This window comes from Nipponia nippon, unplaced genomic scaffold (assembly GCF_047370975.1).
Source record: "Nipponia nippon isolate SJK-2023a ecotype South Korea unplaced genomic scaffold, ASM4737097v1 scaffold_4, whole genome shotgun sequence".
Classification (NCBI taxonomy): domain Eukaryota; kingdom Metazoa; phylum Chordata; class Aves; order Pelecaniformes; family Threskiornithidae; genus Nipponia; species Nipponia nippon.
This window is the reverse complement of record NW_028262358.1, coordinates 38008825-38030246: the sequence shown is the minus strand read 5'-3', so window position 1 is coordinate 38030246 and position 21422 is coordinate 38008825. Positions and strand designations below refer to the sequence as shown.

General features: G+C 38.5%; 1 long non-coding RNA gene across 1 annotated transcript in view; it reads left to right on the top strand.

Moving 5' to 3' along the window:
• LOC148053259 (uncharacterized) overlaps window positions 1-21027 on the top strand; it is a 110635-nt gene extending 89608 nt beyond the window's left edge. Inside the window, exons 3-4 of the long non-coding RNA XR_015708726.1 lie at window positions 20622-20688; window positions 20787-21027. This is a non-coding gene — a long non-coding RNA (uncharacterized LOC148053259). The remainder of the gene's footprint in view (window positions 1-20621; window positions 20689-20786) is intronic.
• Window positions 21028-21422: the final 395 nt, after the last annotated feature.

Below are 21422 nucleotides of genomic sequence, written 5' to 3'. Positions count from 1 at the left end.
ATGTTTATAAAAGGTGACTATCTACAGCAGATATGGTTCTATATTGATAATTACAATGTGCCTTACTGTGCTGTGATGTTATTCAATAGGAGACATAACTGGATAAGTGCTGTAAATATTTGAAAATTACACAGAAAAATAAAAATAAAAGGTCAGACTGTGCAATAGGTCTTTGAGTTCACTAGGTCTGATCCAGCTTACATCCCTGCAAACATTTTTTTGGGGAACAAAACTGCTCCATTTTTTAACTTCCTCTTTTTCCATAGGGTTCACAAATCAAATCTAATTCTTCTGGCCCTCATGGGTTAGGTGTAACTTCTTTTAGAGTCTATTAATTCTGCTTGCAGTGTTGCCTAGCACATTCAGGTAAAAGCAAGATGCTGCTCATGTCTGGGGTGTTGACATGCTGTTACAGAGGGGTCTGTTGTCTGCCTGGTCCAGGACACTGAGGCACTCTCACACCTGGCAGAACATTTTGCCAGTGCCACGGTCATGCTGGTTGACTGTAGGGAACAGATGTTTTTATACTCCAAGCTTACTTGCTCTGGGGTTAAAAAAAAAAAAAAAAATTAGTAATGGCTGTTTAAACAGTTTAAAATATAAAGGGCTCAGTTAAATATGGGAAAATCTTCTAAACAGGAAGTATAATCAATAATTGGATTTAAGTTTTTAGATATATTGTAGAAAGGATGGCTCTGGAATCTCCTCAAAGATCTTATAAATGAACAAAATTACAAAAAATGAAACTCGGAACAGAAAGCAGGAAAACTTGCTATTCTGAGAGAAATTTTTTAGCTTTTGAAAAAATTCTGCCACGTAAGTTTTATAAAATTTTGGTATCCTTTCCATTTGACTTAGGGTCAAAATAACTACTGAACAGAATACTTCCTGTGAGTTGCTGTATGGCCTTTCATCAGCAAGATTATAGTAATTTCCCCATAACTCTTGCAGTGTTTTACAGTAAAACATGCCAGGGGCTGGATATATAAGTGGGGGTAGATTTTGCTTTTCTAAGGGAGATGGTACTGATAGTACTTGTTTTACTCTCTTCCCTCATATCTGCTTAAAGGTAAATAGTGAAGACTCCAAGATGTCCGAAGGGCAGCAGTGACCTGTTAGACCATATAACATTTAGATAAATAATCATAGTACTGTTTGTGCTTCAATTAGATTAACAGCTGAACTTGCAAATCATGTCTCTGGAGGGCGTTTTTGGAAAACTATCTAATTGGTAGTTGTCTGAAGTAAATTGCTTGATATTGGTCAACGGTAAATTGTGATCATGTTAATTTAATTGCAGTTCTGTCAATGGTATAATTAACACTGCTATCAAAGCAATGAGTCAGTTCATTGGAAAAAGGCAGCACTATGATATCAAATTCCCAGTTGCCATGACGCAGAATGTGATTCTGCATAATAATAAAGTTGGCTCTGCTTACTGCGAACAAGAGCCATTGTTTTCCATGGAGATGGTGGTAACTGGATGCAACAGTGTTCTGCATTATTACAAATAATGCAAACAAATTGCTCCAGAAAGACTTCTGTCACTCTAATAAAGTAAGTTATCCTCCTAGCTGTCTGGGAAAGGATGTGACCAGGAGCTGTGTTTTATGGTCCATTATGATTGACAGAGATACTGCTGTGGACATGGCCTGGAAATGACAGGGTTTTGCTGCATAACACACAAAGGAGCAGATGCTGGGACAGGACTTGGAAAATCCCTTTATTACCCCTTTTCCTTACTTATATTTTCTGTTCTTACTTTTGGGAGTCATTTGTAGGGACTAATATGACATGGACTCTGTCCCACATGCACCTTCTTTTCTTCAGATTACTTCCTCAGGCATAAAGTGGCCCTCTTCTTTCCTCTTACACCCAATACATGCTAATGCCTGCCTCCCTTTATTAAAGGCATGTCTTGCCATCACCTGAACCTAGGGGCCTTTGAGATTACTGGTTTGGTTTTGTTCTGGTTGAATGGGAATAAAACTGTGCGCTTTTATTTCCCTGGTAGTTTGGTTGAGCAGTTGTAGAGCAGCATTACTGAGAACTGCCTAAAGGGACAGTCTCTGGCACCTCCTGGGTCCATTGTATGCTGCTAGAGCAGCAAAAAACTGCTGTAAAGATTGGCTAAGCAGGCAACTTTTTTTCTCTCCTGTCATTGAGGTGTACTCTAGTGAGCTGTAGGTGTTGAAGAGAGTTGGAAAGAGAAGGGTTACTGCTGTATCACTGATGTGTTCTGGCAACCTCCACCTGCCAAACTGTTGTGCTGGAGCTTATTGCAGCTGATGCAACTTAGAACAGCCCAGTGAATCTGTAGGCAGCTCCTTAAGACTTGTTGGGTACCTACCTCACCTGCAAAGGTTGGGAAGCTGCAGAAGCTGCTTCACTTGCCTTTTTTTCTTTTTCTTTTTTTTTTTCCCCTCTCAGAGCTGTACAAGGTAGTGACTGGCCAGTGCTATGCTTCATATCCAAACACTGAAACTGAGAGGAAGAGTCTTACCATAGAGTCAAGCTATGGTGTTGAATGATTACAACTATTTGTTATAAGGGACTCACCTACTCATATTGTCCCTCCCTCTCCAATTGCTTTGTACTGGTTCTGATAATAAGGACTTAAAAGTGAACTAGGGTGTTGTAGGAGGCAGAACTGTTAGCCTCTTATTCTTAGACATGATGTCCTGTCTGTTCTTTCCACATACAGAAAGCACCCACAGGCACAGACCTATGTAAGTTCTTACAGATAATTAAGATTTTCTAAATTTGTCTTTTTTTTTATTCTAATGTTTTCTCAATTCTGTTTGTTATGTCATGAAATAAAATGAGATATATCTAAAAATAAATTCCTATCTCCAACGCCTGGTATGCTACAGTCAACAGGCTGGCATTGTAAAAGCAATGCAAGAAGCTATTGTCAGGTACTTTTAAAGGCCAGTTTCAGAGCTGGCTACTCTAGGAGGCCAGGCTCTGCAAACCTACTTCAACCAGGATTCCAATACTTCTTGGTGGAAAATGTTAGCAGATATTGCAGGTTTTCTTCTAATTACTAAATGCTCTCAAAGTATGTTAAGGGAGTATATTTGAAAAATAATAAATTAATGCTAATAAAATCAAGAGGAAAAACCTTGTAGCTGTAACTGTATTTCAGCTTTATTGCATAAGAAAGTTAAAGATTTCTAAAGAAAAGCTAGCACTTAGGAAAAAGCAGAGTTTTTTTTTTCTATTTTTTTGATGGATCAAAATAGACAACCTGATTTTAATATTGCAAGAGAGGAAAAATATTCAGGCAAAATGCTCATATTTGAAACTTAAAGATATAAAAATAAGATACCTAGTATTTTCCTCTTATATGCTGTATGCCATGAGTTTATTTGCAAAAGTGATGACTGAAGGAGACTTGTACCTTTAAACTAAAAAGGTAGTATTTCCTATTTGAAATGCTAAATGGAAGTCTGAGCAGACATAGATACTGATGATTTGAAAGAAAACTGAGTTTGGGAAATATTGTTATCATCTAGCTAAAACAGTAACAGCATAGAAACTGGATTGACTTTGGTAAGAGTGCTGATACTTGAAAAATAAGGCCATACAAATGTGTTTGAGGAGGAGGGGAGTGCATTTGTACTAGTATAGGTTCTTATCAATTACCTTTTATCCCAATATAAAGCTCAGGAAGAATATGAACATTTATGTTTCCTTTAAAACATCATTAGAGCAACTGCATTTCTTAAGAAGCATTCATGTTGATCTCTTCCTGAAATAAATTCTTAATTCACACAAAAGAAATACTGTTGTGGGGGAAAAAAAGCAAGCCGCTTTCAAGTATTTTAACACAAATGGTAACAGTTAAGAACATTTTGAGAGTCAAGAGTAAATTGAAGATCAATAAATCAGCACAGATCTTGCATGTAGTATCTTCATAATTGCAAGCAGCAAGATTTAAATAACTGAAAGATTTCTCATCTCAAAGATTTTTATATTAACTCACTTTCACATTCCTCTTATCTCACTCTTTCCCTTCAAAACAATTAGATCTTAATTTAGTTTCTCTTTAAATTGTCTCTTAGTTGCATGTTGTGCATTTGTAGGAGGTACACCGTTTTCTACCACTGTCTGTTGCAATGCTCTTTTTATGTATCTGTCTGTCTATAAATTGGTAAATGTCCGTGGAACTTTCTACCAGTAGGAAATTTCCATTCTCACATGGTTTGCAGTTAACAATTGAGCATGAGGACTTATAATTCTTTTATTGCATCTTGTTTAGGTAATTGCAGCTATTTCTTTAGCCAAATTCTTAATATTTGGTCTACTAAGTTCACTGATAATAAGTGACAAAACATTCTGTGTTTTAATTTTTGCTTAGTTCTTGTGTTAAGAAAAAGATTAAGATATCTGATCTGTTAATTACTTTCCATGCCTTCTCCTTTTACTGTGGGTTCTAGTCTTTTCTGCATTTTTCTTGCAAATAAATTATTTCTCCATATTTCTAAAAAATCAGACAACCCCCTTCTTTTCCATGTTTTTGCTTCTGCTATGTACTTTTGAAATAGAGTGTTTAGAGGGAAGCATCAGATCCAGAGTAGGATGCCTGGGCAATAGGATTTATTAGATCTGAAGAAAATGTTAATGAGGGAGTCAAGCTGCACCTGCATACAGCACACATGATACCAATTCACAGAAGCAATAAAATGGAAATTAAGATTCATATCTCTAAAATTCATAACCTCTATCTCCCTAACTACACATATGTGCTTCACTGTTCCTACCATTACAGCTACTGCACCCTAGAAACCACATGTTGCACTTTGGATGACTCCAAATTTCACATTGTGGGAAAAGAAGCTTGAAATATTCAAGGAAGGCTGAAACATTTCCCGTGGTTGAGAAAACATTTGTTAAGGACTGCAAATGCATAAAGTGTATTCTGATGTGTAATAGGAAATGGTTGGAAATCTTTTTGGGATGATCTTAAGTTTTCACAGCTTGTAAATATTTTACAATTCAGACAGCTGCAAAAAGCTGAGCACTGTAAGATCTCTGCAGTCTGCACTTCAAGTGATGAGGTAGTAACACTCCTTTCAAAAGGAAACGGGTACGTTCCAGGTAACAAAGTTTGTGTTGGTGTCAATGGAGGTAAAAAAAGGAAAAAGAGACCAGAACTTGTTCAGTCTTTGGCCTGACATATCTATGAATAATTATTTCCATGGTGAACTTTGTGATCTGTCTATTCTATATAAGCAGTGTGAATTTACTACTTGTGATACTGTAAATTACAAATCTCAGTTTACAATTTGTAAACTCTTTTCTGACATTCAACAGCAAAAGTGTCACTGATTGTGTAGCTTTTTGCACATTAGCTCACTTTCATGACAACCACCTCATAGCGAATAATAAAGAAGTGTAAATCTCCACTACAGCATATAGTTTAGATCAATATCAGATTGTCACAGCATTTTTTTCCTCCACTGAAGCTCAGAATTATTCTAGATTAATGTTATATTTGAGTGCAAAATAACATTATTGTGCTTTGATCAAACATAAATATCTGACCTAGCTGTAGGGCAGGAGAGGTTGAAGCCAATGTTACACTATAAGCTATACATCGAAAGCATAGCTACCTTAGTTTAAACAACTCTTTTTTTTTTTTAAATCAATAGCTATTGCTTATTTTTAGATGGAATGTTGGAGATTTATATAGCTCCATTCTGTGCATTCAGTTCTCAAATACAGTATTTGCATTAAGCTTTTTGTTAAAGTAATCATACATACATTGGGAAAGACACAGTTATGTGTTATACAATAGCTTTAGAACATCTTTCCAAAAAGATGCTTTCTTTCCTAGACACTGCATCAGATTTCTTTCTGATCTTTTCAGTGGAGACAGTATGATTTCGTTCAAAGCAACTAAAACACGCCTAAGAGCACTGGGGAAATAGGTCTGAAATAAAATGCATGTTGTCATGACAACTAAAATGCTAAAAAGGATGCAGCAAATGATTATTAAATAAGATGTTGCATCAAGTTGTTATGGCAACTATACAGCAATATGAAAAAGGTGACTCTTTTCAGAACAATATTGTTTGAAAAGTTTTCCTCATTATGGTATTTTTACAGTGACATGCCTTGATAAAGGGAAAAAAGAGGAGTGGAGAACTCGGTACAAAAGGAGGTCAGGATTCAGCTATCTGCCTCAGTGCATTTACCTGAAGTACTATAACGTTCCATGGAGAGTATCTCTGCTTGGTTTCCAGTCCTGTCATAGATGGATCAGAACACAGAAAACACTAGAATATGTCCTAGCACTCTTTAACAGTGTTATAGTCCTATAATTCAAGGTCACATTTCACAAAGTGATAAGCCGTCATAGGCCCTCATTTACACTCAATGGAGTACATGAAGCCTTAACAGCATTTAAGAATGAACTGTGAAACCCTAACACAAAAATGGGATAGGGTAAAGGTTAATGCTAAAGTGTAGTATTGAGAGGCTTCAGTTTTGTGAAAGAGCTTATTTTTCAGCACACAGGATGACTTCCTTGTTTGTTTAGCTTAGGACTTCCTAATAAATGTGTATTTGCTAATAAAATCATTAAATGGATTGTATAAATGTACTCTGGAAGCCTCTTAAGCAGCAATTGCAGTGGAAGTGAGTATCTGGGCTCTGTGCCACAGCTTGTGGTATGAGCAGTACTAAAAGCTGCCTTGCCCAGCGCAAAAGAAATGAGGTGGTATGCTCAGGGAAGCCAAACTATCCCCTGTGCTGTTTTCCTTTGTGTGTGGTGCACAGCTGGCTCCATCCTGCAAGTCACTGTGGTTTGTTCTTCCTGGTTATCAGCCTGCTTCTGGGGGACTCTTGCAGGGAGATAGGGAGGCTAGCTTTCCGAGCAGTGCTCCCTTCCTGGAGACAGGAGTGAGTGCAGGAAAGAGGAATGAGCAGGGAGTGTATGGAAAGTCATGGTCAGAGATACTGGTGCAGGTGCACATGAGAGTGAACGGGTTCTGTGCGTAAGAGCTGGCCACCTCCTTGACCTGTTGGGTTCTGCCACAGCAGGTGGTGAGGCAAGGCTGATTGGTATTTTTATCCAAGCGGTTTCTCTTCATGAAAAAATGTTTTTCCAGTTCAATAATTTTCTTTGTATCTTTTTGCATAAAAAATAACTGCTGTGTGGGGAGATACCTCTCCTTTTTTTTTTAATATAAATCTATATATGTTTTTAAAGTAACACAAAGCTAAAATATTGCAACTCTAAACTAAAAACGTTGGCATGGATGTTCTGTTGCAGTGCTTTCTGGCACTTAGAGTTTACTTGTCTGATGTCTGGCTTCCTCTTTAAGGGCTGAGCTCCCAAGCTGGACTTAGTTTTATGAATACTTTCAATCACAGTTCTTTCCTGTGACATAGATCCTCTTGGTATCAGTTGAAAGGATGTAACACATCCAGAGGTGAAGGAAAATTTGAGCTTGAGGCACTAGTAGAACTACAAGTAGTGGAAGATACCAGACTTTGAATCAGAATAATTTTTCAGAGTTATTACTGAAAGTATGAGATTTCTGTGGGAGATGGAGAACATGTTTTGAAGCCTGAATGTAGGCCTGCATAGAACTGGGGTACATTGTGATTTTGTGGATTTGAAAGCAGTTGTTACATACTTGCATTGAAAAAACATGTGAACCATGGCCTGAGGTCAGATGTTAGCTGCTTCTCCTTGGGATTGTGATGGCAGAATCATAGAATTGTTTAGCCACACTATTCTTGATACAGGCCAGGGTGCCATTGGCCCTCTTGGCCACCTGAGCATACTGCTGGCTCATGTTCAGCCGGCTGTCGACCAACACCCCCAGGTCCTTTTCTGCCAGGCAGCTCTCCAGCCACTCTTCCCCAAGCCTGTAGCCTTGCATGGGGTTGTTGTGACTGAAGTGCAGCACCCGGCACTGAGCCTTGTTGAAGCTCATATGACTGGCCTCAGCTCACTGGTCCAGCCCATCCAGGTCCCTCTGTATGGCCTTCCTACCTTCAGGCAGATCAACACTTCCACCCAACTTGGTGTCGTCTGCAAACTTACTGAGGGTGTACTCAGTCCCCTCATCAAGATCATCGATAAAGTTATTGAACAGGACCGGTCCCAATACTGAGTGCTGGGGAGCATCACTTGTGACTGGCTGCCAGTGGGATTTAACTCCATTCACCCATTCACCACCACTCTTTGGGCCCAGCCATCCAGCCAGTTTTTTACCTAGTGAAGAGTGTACCCGCCCAAGCCATGAGCAGCCAGTTTCTCCAGGAGAATGCTGTGGGAAATGATGGCTTTACTGAAGCCCAGGTAGACAACACCCACAGCCTTTCCTTCATCCACTAAGTGGGTGACCTAGTCATAGTCATAGAAGGAGAGGACCAGTCTAGCTGTGATGACTTCTCCCTTGGAAGCTTTTTTAGATTTTACTCTATTTTGAATTTCAGAGAACAGTGAGTTTTTAGTAGAAACTGGGACTGCAGGAATATATTTCTTAATCTTCAGGTTATTTTCTACTGTGTTTGTACCAGTAGTATGGACCGAGTTGACTTTACTGATAGGGTTGGAAAAAAGTGTTCTGGTAAAAGCTGGCTTCTAATCCAGAGGCTGGAAGTGGGGTGGTGGTGGTGAGGAACCATTTAAAGTAGGGCAAAGGAAAGGAGCTCATATGTAAATAAACTGCAGCTTTTTTCTCTCACATTGAAGCTGTGAAATCAAAGCCAGCAGAGCTCTTCCAAGCAGAATCTTGTTAAAGAGCCCTGAACTCCTTTGGCCAGCTTCTGCAGCCTCAGCTGTCTTCATTACTACATGTTCTTGGTTTATCTCACAAGACTAAATTAAATGGTTTTGCTAGCCCAGAGAAAATTAATTTGAATCACTTCCCTGCCTCTATTAGACTGTCCCACTGGCATAAAGAGAGATCCTGAAAGCATGAAGACATGTCCAAGCCACCTGTGCACAGAAGGCCCTTTTCCCACAAGGCTAGTAATAGCTAATGAAAAGAATATGGGTTCACCACTAATCAAATTAATATATTTCCCTGAGGGAAGGACCAATTATGTACTTCTGTGTAATATCTATAACTTGGCTAATTCTCAAGGCACAACTTAATGATATCAACAATATTTGCCAGTTACTGCTATTCTTCTGATTTCTTATTCATGGATAAAACCAGGTGGTAAGAGCATTGCATCCAACACCACTTGCTCTGAATGCATGTACTATCAATTAGTGGTGTTATTTCACCATGCCGTCTGCTCTCAGGGGGATGTGGAGACTACTGGCATCCTGCTGACTTCCAGGGCAGTTTTGAAATACAAATGTAAATGCAGAGTGCTCTGAAGAGTTAGTAAATCAGAATGCAAATGATAAAATCTGTTTAAATAAACATGGAAAAGGAATACGTGTACTAGGGAAAGATTATCAGAAGAAAAAAGAATAATACACTTTAGAACAGGGCAGATAGAGATTGCTGTCTAATTACTAGACTCTCTTTTACTAAGTGGTTCAACAAAGCTGCCAACAAGAAATCTGATTAAGAAAGAGCATCTAGATTGTATTCTTCTGAATATCTTCCTGCTTTTGTCTTCTCTGGTGGAAAAGAGAGTCATGGACATGTGCTGGGCTCAGACTACATGTTAGCTTTGATCTTCTCTGCCCTTTGCAAAGTACAATCTGTTTATATTTTCATTAGCTGTTCCTCCATTCCTGGGTGCCTGTTCTCATGCAAGACTCTTTGCAGTGATAAGAAGTGGCGGGTGTAAACCTCCTCCATTGTGTGAGCATGGCAAGAGCTTTTTCCAAGAACATCCAACTTGGCTCTTCTGTGCTAATTTGCACAATGCCTTTCTTCTGACCAGAATGTACTTGAGAAGTATGACTGGATGTTTAATATCTTTCTAAATTTAAATTTTCCAATCCTATAGGAACAGACTGGGTGTGTTTCTTGGCTTTGATAAAACCTATACAGCCATCCCCAGACTCTTGATGAGCTGCTAGCAGCCACTCTAGGTGAATGCATGAGGCATCTCTACTGTGGTCTGGTCCTGCTTTGTCACTCTTGGAAAGAAACACCAAATAGATTTTTGGAATAGTAAAGCTTCAAGACATTCTAGTGCACAATATGCATAATTTTCTTTTTAATAAAGAGGGGTCTATAAAGTATTGTGCTTATGCTCTAGTCTAAGGGAAAGGAGCAAGGATGTGGTGAGGAAAACAAAAAGTGGAAGCTGAGAGGCAAATGAGCTAAAACCTCTAGTACTTCCTCCTACAGTGACTGTAGTTTCATTGTGTCTCCTAACTAGTGCAATCAGATGAACATATCGTGGTTTCTGCAAGCACCTGGGGCAGTCAGTGGATGTAAAGAAAGACAGAGGGGAAAGGAAAAATTATTTTTACATTTTGATGATTTGAAAGGTTTTCTATGTCTGTTTTATTCTGATGCAGAAAGGTGCAGCTGGTGAACTGTTCACTGAAGCACAGCAGAAAAAATGAGTACTGCAGGAGTTAGTGGGGATGCTGCAGAGTTTTGGTGCAGTGATTTGCAAAATAGTTGGGACACTAGAAATAAATTTTTGGTCTAGCTGGAATTCTGAAATCTCTATGGTATGGTAATGCAGTTTGTTCATAGCCTTATAAAAAAAGACCATTGCAAATATGTGGGTTTATTTGATCATGATTCATCTAGACAGATGAGTCAAGGGACAGCAATGGGTAAGTGTCAGCTGTTCTCATTCTTCTAAATAACTTCACTTTCAGGTTGCTGAAAAGGTATTTGATTGCAGCAGGATATTTTTCTTCTTGGATTGTTTAATGATACTGTTTTGGCTTCAGTTGGGGTTGGCAACAATAGTCCTTTAAAAGTGTTTTCTATTTTTCTCTGAGTGTTTCTTACTATATAGGGCTTGATAAAACAGCAAATAGTGAGGACAGGGATGAGGTTCTTTTGGGGCTCTTTTTTGTGTTTTGGAAATGTCTGTATTTGCTGTACAGTTGCTCTATTGCATTGTCATTTTTCTGAAGGCTTTATATTATCGCTTCTCACAGCAATAATGAGAAAAAAGCCTTGTCAGGAAATAATCAGAGGCAACGTTTATTAAAATAACCAATTAAAATAAAAGTGATACTTTTTCTCTTATTAATAATTCATCCATTGAATCTTGACCTGTATTTCTATAAAAATCACCTAAGGTACAGCACTATTTCCTTTCTGGGTTCTTCTGTAGCCTTATAAAGGGTCTGTCATTGCCATTTCCTTTAAAACAACTGTACTTTTATGTGTTCTGCTATGGCCACTGTCCTGTGGCTAAACAAGGCCTGAAGGTACAGAACAAGGACTCAGGTATGTCTGCAGTATGGAATTAACTGCAGACTAAATCAGGCAGCTTTGACCTAACTGATCTGGATACCAAAAGCAGTCCAGCTGTGACATCCTGTAGCTCGGCATGGGATGACTTATGCCCTCTTCGGAAGTTAGGTACTACATGTGAACTTCCTTTCTGTGGTTGCTTTGGATCTCAAAGCACAGTAGAGAGACAAAAATGTGATGTCAGTGCTTGTTGCCTAATGTGGCAATATTAGGTAGTGCCCTAATATTGGTCTAAAGTGACTGGGACTTCAAAACAAGATACATTATGGTCTATGCTCTGAAGAGCAAATGTGAGCATAATAATTCACTTTATCTAATGTAATATGAAGTTATCATTGCCATTCTAGTTGTTCCTATTTTTTAAAGCTGAGAAACAAAAATAACTCAACATCTAACTGCCAGCATAAATTGACATCCCATTTGGAGACCTTGTGCTATTTCTATTGTCTCTTAAAAGAATCTTAGGGTTATGCAAGGAAGAGAAATTTTAATTGGTGAGTTTCTGGTAAGAGAAGCCTACATGTGAAGCTAGACAGTTCTCTCTGCCTTCTGTCTGGAAAATGATGTTAAGTAATAATTAGTGTATTGCTCTTTCTGTCCTCAAAAACAATCTGTTTCAATTTCATGTTAATATTATTTATGCTTTCATCAAATGCATTTAAAATAGATGTTTTAAACTGGGATACTAAGTAGTGACAATGGTAAATCTTGGAGAAAATCAAAGGTGTCAAGATAACTCATTGCATATCACACTGGTCAGAATAAAGAGGGTAAATTCTCTTCCCATTCTGATATTGATCTACTTGGTGATATTGTACAGATTGTGTATATCTGAGGCTTGAATTTCTGATCTGTACAATGGGCATAACTGTACTTCTCTGTCTTGTAAACCACTGCAAGACTTGAACTGTATTAAAAAACTTTTTTGACCTATGCTAAAAAGAATGGAAGCCCAGAACTGACCAGTTTCTGGTGAATTAATACTTTGTCCAAACTGGCTCTGCAAGGTCCCAGAGAATGTTGCAGTGGACTGTCTTGCAATCTGGGCTTTCACATATCAGTATGTGTTGCAAATGAAGTTGAACAGCCAGCAGTCGGTGTAACTCTGAAGCAATTAGCATTTCAATAGCCTTCTTTCACTGACATAGGTTAAATCTTGACTATGAACTTGCTATTATTTGACTTCAAGTACCAAACATATTGTGGCTCAGAAAAAAGGCTCAGCATTAAGAAAGGTAGAGGTGTCTCAAAGAAAACCTACGTACTTACATGCATTCACACCCACACATATGCAACCTTTATTTTGAGCTGCTGTTAGGGTACTTCTAAGTAAATCTAAATGTCAAAAGCTTGATTTTTAAATGTCAGGACTTGTGCAGCTCACTAGGGCAGCACCTCTGAAAGTCCTACTAAGGATAATAGAGGACAAAGATTAGCATAACCAGAATTTTTACTGCAAATTCTCAGTGACAAATTTTGACAGGACTGCTTTGATTACATACAAAGTGACTAAGGAGTATAAGCTGCCATAAGAGGAGACTTCTGCAATTTCTGTTCTATTGGTTATTTTTTCATTTTTAGCTAACTTAACAATAGTATTTATGTTAAATCCAACTGAACTGTCAAGTAAATTTTAAATGGGCTGATAGGGTGACAATGTATCCCTTTGCAGTATTCCAGATGGCTAACCTACTCTGGCAAAGAACATTTCTTCTAACGCTGTCATGCTGTGAAGACAACTTTCAAAAATACTGTCTCTGTGGAGTATTGGTCTTTTGTATTATTAATTTATGTATGATTTTTGGCTGAAGTAAAGAGCTTTGCTACTACAGCATCTGATTTTGGCTGAGAGAGAGCAGCGAAGAGGAGACTCATTAGACCTTCACAGGATACTCTGAGCCTGCACATACATGGTTTAGGGTAGGCTGCTGTGCTCGGGAAGCTTGGTACAGGTCCAGGACACAGTCATGGTTTCTGAAATGGCATAAGAAATTCTCACTGTAAAGGCAGAATATTAAAGAAATCTTTTATGGATTCAGTGGCTGATCCACGCATAACAAGTTTTTGCTGTGTGCATGACATGCTGATACTTGTGATCCTTTGAATAAAGGCTCTAGATTTTGTTTTTTGGCTAAGTCTCCACCTCAGGATTGCAGCGTTCCTATGTGCAGAGATACCTGGCTGAATGTAAGCTGGCTAATTCTGAAGTGTTGGATAGAGAAAGCAAGCACTGTCCCTGTTCTCAAGCCCTGTAATGCCTGTTAGAAATACATAATGTACATACTATAATCATAGTAAAAATCTAATAATTCAACATGAAACTTTTATAGGTGTATGATAAAGTTTCAGAAACATGGCTCTTGTATTGAAGCCTTATATTTAAGTATATGGTAACAGCAACATGTCTGGGAATGGTGTAACTAACTGTAGGAGAATTGTTAGGAGTTTTTATTGAAAGCTTATTTATGGTATTAAAAAAAGTTATTCACTTTAGTCTATTTATGATGTTTCCTAGATGCAGTAAATGTGTACTTTACTGAGAAACTGTAAGACTGTTTTCTTTGAAAGTGGCCTGGAAACTACAAGCACCTACCTATCCATTTTTCATATGGGAGTCCCAAGGTTCAACTTTAACTTTTTAATAATTTCTAAGATTTATAAGGAATGTCCCACCCATTATAGTTGGAGTACTTTCAGAAAACTTCTGTTAAATAGCTCTTATGCAGTATTTATTCTGTGTCTTTTCTGCAGAGATGTCCCCAGTTTGTTCCCAATTTTCATGGCACTGGTTGACACTTTCAGTATATGGTACACTGTTGTGGAGTGTGTGTTTGTATAAAAAACAGGAATATCTTCTTTCCTACTTCTCTAGCTGGAAAATGACATGGCGAAATTGCTACTGAGTAAAAATGTGGTTTATAAAGGCATTACTTTAGGCTAGGCAGCTGTGGTTTTTCAATTCACGACATAGCTGTTCATGTGTAGCTCTGGAGGAGCTTGCTGTATGGGCCTCTTGCCTTGCTTGAAAAGCAGAAATGAATGAGGTACATACAACTCTGTCTTAAGCTTCAATCTCACTGTTATCTCCCCTTTCATCCTTTCTCTTTCTTCTTTTTCCTCTCTTCTGCTGTAGTTTTATTTTCCAGTTTTCTTCAGGGTATTGCTTTACACAGTTTTTTTCCTTACAGGCTTAAAAGTAAGGGAGGATTTTGTAGTTCTGTGTGTTTAGCTGGTCAGTGTGATATATCTTAAAGGGTCCTAGGTACTTGACCTTAGAAAATCAAGACCTCCCCTCCCAAGTAGTTTGTAAAGAAGCATGATTCCAGCACTTATGAGTAAGGTTGCAAGGCCTGTGGAAATTGGATGAAGACTGTGGTTGATTATATAAATTTTGAGACCCAGTACAGAAAGGGCCTGTTTCTGTTGAAGGGAAATAGGTGGCAAATCAACCGAGTTCTCGAGGAAACACTGCATGCAGAGTGCCCATCTAGGCGCGCTCTGCCTAAGGGGCTTTAGGCAGCTGTAGCTGGGGTCTTGCATGAGTCATCGTATCCTTTGCTTCCTCGGTGTGCACACAACTTGCAACCTGAGATAACCGATTGTATGTGGAAATGTAGGTTTTCCTGCTTTCACTGATGAAGAGGAGATCAGGTCTTCTGGTGTAGTGTGGGCAACCTTTCCACAGAGTTAAGCAATGTCTCCTGAGGTTCCACTCTAAAATAGTAGTAAGTGAATGACCTTAAAGCTCTTCTCTTGTTCATACTTTCTTATTTTTCCCTTTTTGTCTGTTTCTTCCTGGTTTGTTGGTTTGTTTTTTTTTTTTTAGCTTGTGTTTGAGAAGCATCACATTTGACATAAATGCTTGACAGAAGGACTGCTTAGCTAAATTGTTTAAAGAACATACTTGGGTTTTCAACCTGTCTAACCACACTAAGCACCTAAGGTTTTCACACATGCACAGGCTCCCTAGAAAGGCTGTCTGGTGTACTGGTGAAATGAAGTCAACTGACACAAGTTCCTACAGGTGGAGGATAGGTGAGACGCCCCTCTATGAATTATGTGAATGATGGGACGTCAGAAAAAGTTTAAAAACTGTCCTGATATTTAAAAATATTTTTTCCCCACAAATATGTGTATCTTCCACTGTACTATTAAATTTTTAATTTCCTTATTCTATACTAATCATGTTCACTTTAACAGGGATAGCTGTCTGTAACTTGATAAAAGATCAAAAACCTCTGACTGCCTTCTTTTTTGTCTTTATCTTTTATCCTATGTTCTTGTGCTAAACACAGCTATGGGAAAATAAACGCTAGACATCTCTGAGCAAATGTCATACTAACTGAGAAGAGGTCAGGGTACACATGAAGTGACATATTTCTTAAAATCATTCGCCAGTAGTGTGGTGTCAGGGATGTTTATTATTTCTATATCTGTGATGACTGGAATCTAGTGCTCCATTTTTTTCTGCTTACTTGTATTTCATGATCCCAGTAAGAGTGCAAAAGCAGGAAAATATATTAAAAAGATACAGAAGTGATGAAAACTAGGTTGGTGGGGTGTGTGTGGGGTTTTTTTTTTTGGGTGGCAAAGTTTTTTTTTCTCTTCAGTGTGAAAGAGCTGCACTTTGTGTGTTCATGGATTTGGTAATACAACAGAAGAGGAGGAGAGTTCTGGTACTGAAGTTTAATAAGGGTAAAATGGGATTAGAACAGACAAAAGTGAGCTTAATTTTCTCATTTACAAAATGTGAGCATTTCATATTGCAGCATTATGCAGTGTATCAATGTGAAATATAATTAATGTTGAATTACAACAGAGGTGCTATAAAAGTACAAGGCACATATGACATCCACTGGCACATCAAATAATTTTTTTTTTTCTGAGAATAGGCTGGCAATTAGAATGGATGCCAAATGGATTTGTAATGAAGGGGGACATTAAATACAGTCTTACCCTACTTATTGTCACAGCAATTACGTAGACTTGTTTTCATTCTAATGGTGGTACTTCATTATAAGTGCTAACACTTTGATCTGAACTTTGGCTAAAAGAATGTTTTTGCCAGAGATCAGCACCTTCATTCCCCCTCTTAACAAGATACAGAGCATGGCAACATACGTTGTATGAGACTGATGCATGAATATTATTCACATTATTAGTGGTATCATCAATGTATGGAAAAAAAGGAGAAAGGACAACATAAGAAGATGTAGGGCAGAATTTTTTGAATACATCATAGAAATGATCAGATACAGAATTTTATACCTGCAGTCAAACTTTTAGGGTGATTACTCCAAGATCTTTGTAACATTAGTATATTTTGTAACTCAGGTACTGGTACTGTAAATCCAAAACCAGAGAGCACCTATCCCTTGAAAAATTTTAGGGTGCTTCTCCTTTCTTTTCAGGAAAAAAACTGCTTTCAAACTAGTTCTATGTGTGTGTATATATGTACATATGTGTATAAAGACTCCTGTGAAAACATCTTTTATGCAGCCTGTAAAAGCACCCTATTATGTGATTTTTATTTGCAGACTAATGGAAACTTTTGAAAAATAGTCAGAGTAGTAAAGGCTGTTTTCTTTCAACAAAGGTGGCTGGCAGTATGTTATGGGAACCTAACAGTTTTGAGAGGTAGAAACATTGCTTATAAGCCTTGCCAAAAATATGGTATAGTAGGAGATAGAGAGATTTGAAGTTAGTATCCTGAGAGTTTTGTATTCTTGTGAATAATATGAGTTTTTTGTGGCCGTCTTCCTGTTTCAATTTTTATAAGCTGGTAAAACTGTCTTCACTACCTATAACACTTATTGGTGTTATACAAGCTTTTTTTTTTCCAATTAGAAAATGTATTACTTTACTTTGTAAGGAACCATACAAGATAAAGGAGAACACCACATGAGTAAACTATGATGACTTTACTGTGCAATCTCAATGTAAACAGAAGCAAAATGTTTCTATTTAGGGTAAGTTTATATGAGAGATGACCTTAGATATTATTGCTGTCAAATGAAATAGCAAAGAAAAATAACTGGATTCTACTGCATGTTTTCTGTTTCCTTTTCCTATTTGCCAAAGTACAGATTTATTTGAATCATTTCTGCAGAACACCAGACCGTGTCCTTTTCTCATTCTTCTGTCAGGTATCTAGGCTTTTTATAGCTTGCTTTATTTTTTTGTTCTAATCTTTCCACAAATTCCACTCTGTCCTTTGTAAAACATAATGGCATTGCAGTTTGCTGTTGATTATTACTTATCCAGAAAGCTGTCTATTTTCTCTTGGCACATTTTTTAGCAAAAATTATTCTTTTTCTGTTTAGCTATGACATTGCTTACTGTGATTATTAAACATCTGAATACTTGGATTTTCCCTTAATTTCAGAGTGAAAAGTAAGACTTCAGTTACTGGAAATAAGTTATTTTTCCTTAAGAGAATCATATATATATATTTATATATACACACATACAGCTATTTCTCTGCATTAATTTTGGTTATGACTATAGACTCTAATTTTTGTAAGGAATATTTTCCCAAATACATAAATACATCAGACTGAATTAAGGCTTGCTCTTTTCTGAGTTTCCTTTGGTTTTTTTTTTTATTTTTAACCAGATAAATGCAAACAGTTTTACATATAATTAGACTCATGTGAATCATTTTTGGTGATTATATGTTGAGAAAGCATCCACACTTTTTGATTATATTTTTAGGCACTCCTTATAACTTTCAAGCTGATCATTATTGACCTTTTTTCAAGCTTTTGCTGGAGGGTGGGGTTTTTTCCTAGGTTTTTTGACATCAGATATTTGGGACTATTTAACCAACCCACACAATGCACACATTGTACATATGGACATGAGGTTGTCCAAAATTTTTAACGTGGTGGAATGGATAATAGATCAGTTAGGAGGTTCTTTCATCCAAAAATGTAATTGACCACTGGCCAGCAACATTGTTCTTTGGATCCCAATAGTCCCCTCTTCCTTTGTAGAAATGACTGGGGAAGCTTGTGAGGTTCAGTGTTGACAATTGCAGGAAGCCTTCAAAAGCTGGGAAGCTTCACATGCACACACACACATACAAAAGCTGGGAAGCTTCACATGCACACACACACATACTGCCAGAAAACGCGTCCCCCCTCTGTCCCTGTGAAGCCTGGCAGATGATGGCAGGTCATTGGAATTTCAGTTGCAATGCTCTGCCTTAGCCCCTAGCTAAGCAAGCTGTGGAGTCTTTCATGGGTAGATCACCAGTTTGAGTCTTGTCCTGTCCTGTTCTCATCTAATGATAGGCCAGCTGTCTGGGTGCTGTATGGTGTGGGGACTCTCTACTCTCTCTTACTATGCATAGGTGCTGTATCAATCCCAAAGGGGTTTGATTTTCCCACAGGGGCTTCTGCTGAGGGTACCACAGCAGTAGTCAACATCTCTGTACTCACTAAAAGGTGTGCGGGTTGCAGTGCTGTAAGTATCATGCACAGATATTGAGAGTAAGCAGCAAACATCCCCAAACTACAGCTGTTATTTTTAAGCTTTGTGTCGTTAGTGTTTTGTGGTATTTTAGAGCCTGATCCATAGTTCATGAATTTTGGGGCTAGCAATCTGAGAGCTGCCAATAGAAAGAAATGTAGAAAAAGTTTCAGAGAAAGATGTGGTCTCTGAAGGAGACTACCAGTAGCTGTTCTGGAGGGGAAGAAATGAAGAGGAGAGAGAGGCTTTGAAGAAAAGGGATGGTTAAAGCTGGGGAGGGAAAAATCCACCTGCCTCTTTGGAGCTGACCTCGGAGCAGAAGGAGGTGGGCAAAGGAGGAGAATCCCAGCAAACTACCTTGTCACCATCAGCTGAGGGTTGAGGAGAGCCAATTTAAAGACAAGCATCCGTTTTGCAGTTACCACAAGCAAGGGGGATGTTGCAAAGACATGATGTTTTGTGTGATCTGTCTAGCTGAGGTGGCTGTATACCTGAACTGTTTTTATGGTTTTTTCCTGCATCTGTGTGTGGCTTGATGTAATCAATACCAGTCAAATAATTCTCATTGCAGAGTTCTGCTGATTCATATGGTGTACTATACCTATATTGATGTCTTGTATTTAAAACAGAATGTAGCTAAGAAACTTATTGAGGTTATAAAATATTTTAATATGCACATATGAGTTAAACAAGAAGAGAATCTGGCAATTTATATTGGTGTGATTCCCTATCCAGTATAGATTTGAGGATGTCCAGAATTTGATCCTTTAGTGTTTTCTCCCACACGCATCATCTCTGTCTATAAGTGTGTTAGGAAATGACAGACATTCTCGCTTATCATGTTGAGGCCTCCTTGTGAGATCCTTATGGTTTTATTTCTCCTGAAGGCTGTGAATGCTGTTTTGTTTTACCATGGAATTTAACGGGTTAAAAAAAGTGAAAAAACTGACAGATATTAAGAAATATGCCCTTCTGTTTAGGCAGGGTAAAGATGAGGAACAAACTGTTTTGTATGCCACAGAAGAGATCTCTGCGTGGCTCCTATCTAAGTTTTTGTGGAAGAACATGATTTGAGCAGGCTTGAGGAGAAGTCGCAGACAGGGATGGATTTAAACACTTTTATGTCTCTGGGTACTGAACAAATCAGTGTTCTGTAATTAAGCCCTTGCCCTTTGGCTTAGCTCTTCATTGCAAGTGTGCCTGAGACATCCTGACACTTTCTAAGAGGAAGTGTTGCTTTGGGAGCTGGCAGGCATGCCCGCAGCCCTCTTCCTTCAGAAGCAGCAGGGAAAGAGGCTCCCAGAGATACTGGAATGGCACCAGAGAGGTGTCCTGGGGCAGTCACTGAGCTGGGATACACCTGCTTGGGGACTTCTCCCGTTAGAAAGGCAAGCTCTGGTTCAAAAATAATCACAAAACATCAGGACCTGAGATAAAACGGTCCCTGTGAAACAGACCTACGTTTGTGTGTTTGTGGTACAGCAAGTTCAGTCTCGGATCTTGGGTAGTAGTAGTAGGATTTTAGCTCTTATTCTGGGTGTGCTCTGTCAAAGACTCATGGTTGGTGGTCAGGCACATGGTAGAGTAGTTTTCATCCTCAGAGCATGGGTGTGGTACAAGCTCCTTCACACAAGCTCTTCACCTACCTTCTGCCAGATGGCTTGACAGTACTTTGGAAAGATAAACGGTACCTGATGATGCCTGTGTTACATATAATAATGCATTTGGGATTTCTTAAAAAAGGTTTTTGTTTCTTCTCACCACTTCAAGCTTACCTCAAAGAGATTTTAATGAGTGCAGTTGCTGCAGCCACATGCTCCTCATCTGAACCGAAAAGGTATTGTGGGTTTTGTGATTTCCTAAATCTTTAGGAAAATTAGTAGGCTACAGAGCTGGTCTAGAATCCACTGTAATGACACTTTTCTTACTTTGTAGGCATTGAATCAGGTCTGTTGTTTGTGGAATAGGAAAGAACAATGCAAGAACGGTCCTTTGCAGTCTTCAAACATCACCATCTACTTTTCCAAACAAAGAACAAACAAAACACTCTTCTGCCTCATTCATTTTCAAAGAACTAAACGAACCTGCACCTAGTAACTGAACAAAGCGATGGATGTCATATAACTGCAGCTTATGTCTGAAGTGTTTTGTAAGCTTTCTGTGCATCAGATGTACAGAAAAGATAGGGCATGCATTCTGTGTATGTGAAAATATGTATATATGTAGGAGTTATTCAGTGCAATGCAGGACAGGGCCTCTAGGGCTCTCTGTTGCTGCATTTTTCTCTGGCAGGGTTTCCAACAGCTTACAGAGTAGGACAATACAAATGTGTGGGTGTGGTGTGGTTTTTCTTTCTTCTTCCCCCCCCCGCCCCCCCCCAAATGGTCTGTACACTACACACCTAGAGGCACAGGGAAAGGTGAAGACAGCGTTGACGTTGAAAGCCATCTATGTAACGCAGCAGAATAGGTATGAGTACTAACTTTCATAAATACAAAGCTAGTCAACATTATGACAAATCCTCCAAATAAGAGAACTAACTAGAATTTGCTCAAAAGGAAAACTGTTCAA